The following is a 6,000-nucleotide window of genomic DNA, read 5'->3' as shown; positions in this document are numbered from 1 at the left end:
CATGGATGGGTGGTATATGGGAATGAGTGTGTTTGTCCCTGTCGGGGAGAGTGGTTGTCAGTTGAGTTTGTTCACGTTTCACCTTGTGTAGTGGGGCAGGATGAGTTGAACTTCGGGGATGAAGTTCTTTTTAAGGGGGGAAGATTGTAATACCCGTCCTTTTAGAGACCCTTTGATTGACCTTAGAAACATGTCTAGACCTTTGGAGGCCATACGAAGTTAACCTTGTGTCATAGTAACCTTTGAGAGTAGGAGACTCCATCTAGCGGAGGCTACTCGATCGAGTAGACACCACTCGATCGAGTACGTCATTTACTCGATCGAGTAACTAGAGTTCAACGGTAAAATATATATCGGGATATCGTGAAACCAAAATCATTTCTTTTCTTTTCTCCTTTACCTAGATGCCGTCACCTCTCTATCCCTTTACCTATATTCATCCTTTTAGAGCTTTTGAGAGTTGAGACACCATGGGGATGGGAAGCATGAGTCGGGTAGCGGTCTTGTCACCGGAATGCTATCTATAGGTATGTTGTCATCATCATCATCCACTTCCTTGTTTCGGTTTGTGGTTGTGGTAGTAGTAATAGATTGTCATACTATTTGTAATAGGTGGTTGTGGTGGTTGCTTGTCATCTTATGGTTGTATGCGGTGTGGCTGCAGATCGCTAAAGGTAGGTTTTCCTACTCAGTATTGTTGGTTGTTTAGTATGTTGGCTGTAGTGTGTGACTGTTTTTGGTATTGTGATTGGTAGTGTGGATACGTTGTAGTTGGTAGTTGTTTGTTGTCTATGGTTCGCGAGGCGCGTCCTTGGCTGAGTGAGGTCACTTGCGGGAGTGGCATCACGCCATTGATTCACCCCCCGTGGAACCCGCAATAGAAGGGGATGTGCACATTAAGGAACATGGGTTTTCGCTCGGGATTGATGAACGGGGATTTGATTGTGATTGGTAGTCCGGCAGGACTGGACCTTTAGGCAGTCAGAGGAGTGTGGGTGATTGGATAAGGTGATGTGTATATGTTTGTTGTGTCTAGTTTTGGTGTGTTCATTCAGTTACTGACCTTGTGTGGTTTTGTTGTGTTTTTTTCTTGTGTTGTGTCTGCCGTGATCCATTATGGTGAGCAGTAGGTCTTAGCAGGTTTATATCTGGATCTTAGCTTGGTACTTGGAGGGACGAGTCTACCACGAGTCATGGCAGAGATAGTTTCACGTAGTTGATAGATGTCACGAGTTGTACCTTTTCTTTTAGTTGATAACTTGTAAATAAACATAATTGTCCTTCTATCGACATTTGATGATTACTATTCCTCGGCAACCGAGATGGTAACGCCCTTATCTGCTGGGGAAAGTCTTGTTAAGACTCCATGGTAGATGGGGGTGTTACAATAACGGTACTCAATTGAGTTACAATTAGAGTTAGTTGCACGAGTAGGTTAGTAATTTTGTAATCCGTAGAAAGGTACTAAAATTATTAATCGAGAATAGTGGACGTAGGTTTCTATTTGTGAAACTGAACCACTTCAAAATCACGTGTGTCACTCGTTTTCCTTCGTTCGTTTCCTTACATTTTAAATTGCTTAATTAATTAGTTAAAGTTTAATCAAATAAACTTTAGATAATTAATTATTAATTCACGCTCATATGGACATTCGAAAAAGTGGGCTAAAGTTTTTAATACTCAATTCACCCCCCCCTCCCTCCTTCTCCCTCTTGATTATTTCGGATCAATTTGACTCTTCAAAATCCCCAGGCTCAAATTCTTTCTTCTTCTTAGGGACCTTGGCCTGTTTCCTGTAACTCTCATTTGCCTTTTCAATCTACTTCTTTACTAATTCATGTAACCTTTGCAGCTGTTCATCTCTCTTCTTCGTATCTAGGTTCAGTTCTTCCTTTGTTACAGAAGATAAATCCAAGAGCATAAGTGGATTAACCCTATAGACCACTTCCAAGGGACTGTGACTAGTGGCAACAGAGGGTGCCCTGTTGAAAACAAATTCAGCTGCAGCTAGCTTTAGATCCCACTCTTACAATGTCTTGCTGATTAGACACCGCAATATCCTTCCCAAAGTCTTGTTGGTGACCTTAGTTTGGCAATCTGTTTGAGGGTGGTGGGAGGTACTGAACAAGAGCTTTGTCTTCAGGAGCTTCCATAGGCTTTTCCAGAAGTAACTCATAAACTTTTTGTCCCTGTCTGAGACAATTGTCTTTGGTACCCCATGAAGTCTCACAATTTCTTTGAAATAAAGTTCAGCAACACTGACAGCATCCTTAGTTTTATTGCAGGCCACAAAGTGAGCCATCTTACTGAACCTGTCAACAACCACCATGATGGAATCCTTTTCCCTTTATGTCTCGGGTAAGGCAACAATGAAATCCATGCTCACATCTTCCCATGGCTTGACTAGCACTGGCAATGGAATATATGGCCCAGCCTGGAAAGAACTTTTAGCTTGTTGACACACTGAGCATGTCCTGAGGATGATCTTAACATCTCCCCTTGTTTTGGGCCAATAGAACTGATCTGAAGTATGTCCAGTGTTTTTTGGACCCCAAAATGACCTCCTAACCTCCTGAGTGCACTTCTTTTATTAACAGATCCCTGTAAGAGCCCCTAGGCACACCCAGCTTGTTGCCTTGGAATAAGAACCCTTCTTTCAAAAGGTACTAGCTTCCCTGAATTCTATGACACTCAGTTTGAGTTACCCATTCTTCAGAGAAATCAGGATCCTCCTTGTACTTTTTTTTCATAAATTCAAATCCAAAGACCTTGTTTCTCATGAGTGATAGGAAAGAGTGCCTCCTTGACAATGCATCTACCACTATATTTTATTTCCCTTTCTTGTATTTGCTTGAAAATGTGAATGACTGCAACAACTCAACCCATTCGGCATGCCTGTGACTCAATTTGTGTTTGCCATTGATATATTATAGGGCCTCATGGTCTGAATGCAACACAAATGGCTAAGGCTTTAAATGATGACTCCAATGCATCAGGGCTCTGATGATAGCATAAACTTCTTTATCATAAGTAGAGTATTTTAATTTGGCTCCATTTAATTTCTCACTGAAATAGGCCACTGGCTTTTGAGCCTGAATTAAAAATGCCCCAATGCCTACTCCACTGGCATCACACTCTACCTCAAACAACTGATAATCTGGTAAATTCAGGATAGGAGTTTCACACATCAACTTCTTAATTCTTTCAAAGGACAGTTGAGCATGATCAGTCCACTGAAATTCTCCTTTCTTCATGCATTCAGGGATTGGTGCAACAAATGAGCTAAAGTTTTTGATGAATCTCTTATAAAAGGAAGCCAATCCATGGAATCCACTTACTTCAGTGATAGTTTTTGGGACTGGCCATGACTGAATTGCTGAAATTTTCTCCAGATCCACTGAGATACCTCTCCTAGACACAATTTAACCTAGAAATGTCACTTCTTCAACCATGAAAGTGTACTTCTCCAGCTTGCCAAACAACTTCTGCTCCCTGAGAATTTTAAACAGCAGCTCAAAGTGCATGAGATGTTCTTCTTTGCTGCTGCTGTAAACCAGTATGTCATCAAAGTATAACACAGTAAAGTAGCCCAAGCATGGCCTCAGCACTTCCGTCATTAATCTCATAAAACTGCTGGGTTTATTTGAAAGACCAAATGGCATCACAAGCCACTCATACAGAACATGTTTTGTTTTAAAAGCATTTTTCCACTCATCTCCTTCCCTAATCCTCACCTGATGGTACCGTTGCCTGATATCAATCTTAGAGAAAATTCTGGCACCACTCAGTTCATCAAGCATATAATCTAACCTTCGAATTGGGAACCTGTACTTGACAGTGATGTTATTAATGGCTCTACTGTCAGTACACATTCTCCATGTTCCATCCTTCTTAGGAACAAGTAGTGCAGAGACTGCACAAGGACTCAAAGACTCCCCGACAAAGCCCTTTCTCATGAGCTCTTCAATTTTGTGCTGCAGTTCCTGGGTGGCTGCTGGATCACTTCTGTAAGCAGGCATGTTACACAACACGTACAAGATCAATATGGTGTTCAATTCTCCTTAAGGGTGGCATTCCACTAGGTAATTCTCTTAGAAACACATTTCTAAACCTCTTAATAAATGGTTCAACCTCTACAGGCACCTCTGAACCTTCCTTTTCAGTCACCTCCTTGGACAGCAGATAACATGCTATTCTTGCTTCATTTCTTTGATCATAGCTGCCTCAGATAAGAACAACACCCCATTAATCTATTCAGGCATGCTAGGACTCCCATAGTTTCTCTGGTTTGGGGGAAATGGGGTCAGGGTGACCTTCTTGCCTTCATGTTTGAAACTACAAGTGTTCTCCTTGCCCTGGTGTGTGGTATTTCTGTCAAACTCTCAAGGTCTTCCCAACAATAGATGGAAAGAATCCATGGGGACCACATCACACATCACTTCATCCTTATATACCTTGCCAATTGAAAAGGACACGTGACATTGCTTGTCAACTATTGCCTCAGCTCCTTTGTTTAGCCACCTCAATTTGTGTGGATTTGGGGTGCTCTTAGGTAGGTAAACTTAGCTTGCTGACCAAGGTGGTGGAAGCTACATTGGTTCAGCTTCCCCCATCTATGATCATGTTACACACCCCTCCCTGAACTGTGCATATGCTCCTGAATTTTAGGGATATTTGATCAGCTTCTAATGGAGCTTGTTGGGAATGCATGACCCTTTATAAGATCAAGTTGTGCCCTGTGTCAGGGTGTGCCACAACCTGATTCTGACTCGGCCATTCTTCAACTCATGTCTCCTCTATGACCAAGTTATCATACTCCTCATACTCAACTAGACCCATTCTTTCCCATTATTCTACCTCCATTGCTGTCAAGGTTCTGTTAGAAGGATAGTCCTTCTTGAAATGACCATATCCTTGCCATTAGAAGCACTTAATTTTCTCCCAGGACAAAGGTGGGTTAGTTTTACGGTTCAGGGGTCCCTTCCCTTTGTCTCCTCCTGGTTGGGTCACTAGTTTAGGTGTCTCACCAATTCTGACACCAGTGTAAGGTCTGTAAACAGGTTTAGGTCTTGACACAGCAGGTTTAGTCTTTCCCATATTTTCCACTCTAAGAGCTAGGTTGACTACGTCATCATATGACCATAATGGTTGCATCCTAACCTTACTGGCAATGTTTTTGTCCAAACCCTCCAAGAATCTAGTAATCCTTTGCTCAGGCTTCTCAGTTATCTCACATTGCAGAGTAAGTTACTCAAACTCTCTTAGATATGACTCAACAGACTTCTCATCTAGTCTAAGATTTGACTGTTTAATGAAAAAATACTGAGTATAATCTTTAGTGACAAATTTACTCAGCAATGTTTTCTTAAGTTTAGACAAATATTTAAGTGGTTCCTTCCCCTCCCTAAGCCTTTGATGTTTTAAATTGTCAAACCACAGAGAAGCATAACCCTTTAATTTCAAGACAACAACTTTAAAGGCTATAACATCAGTATATCCTTTATACTCAAAGATTTTCTTAATATCCCTAATCCATTATAACAAATCATCATGATTAAGGCTACCATAAAACTTAGAAATTTCTACCTTTAGATTCTTGTCTATGTGCTCAGGAACCTCCTCCTGAATTCTATTGCTATCTTCAGAATCTGACCACTCTTCATGCTCATGTGGTGGTTGTCCTCTCCCTACTCCCAAAAAGAATCCTATGGCTCTGCCTTTACCTCTACCAGGAGCTAGCCTTCTCCTAGGATCGGGATTTGGGATGCTTTCCATGACAGCATTCATAGCATTACCCGTCATATTGACAGTTCATGTTAATTACTCAATTCTTGTTTCAATATCAGCAAGTCTTTCTTCACTTATGGTTGTTTTTTGTGTTTTTGATGTGGCTAGGGATAATGAACTCACACTTTCCTTAATCCAAGACTAACACAAGGTGAAATTGTGTTATAACTTGGCTCTGATACCAATATTCATTGTAAACTCAGACACTTAGCA

The sequence above is a fragment of the Silene latifolia genome, chromosome Y (assembly GCF_048544455.1).
Source record: "Silene latifolia isolate original U9 population chromosome Y, ASM4854445v1, whole genome shotgun sequence".
NCBI lineage: Eukaryota > Viridiplantae > Streptophyta > Magnoliopsida > Caryophyllales > Caryophyllaceae > Silene > Silene latifolia.
The sequence above is the reverse complement of the archived record's forward strand: the minus strand, read 5'-3'. Positions refer to the sequence as shown.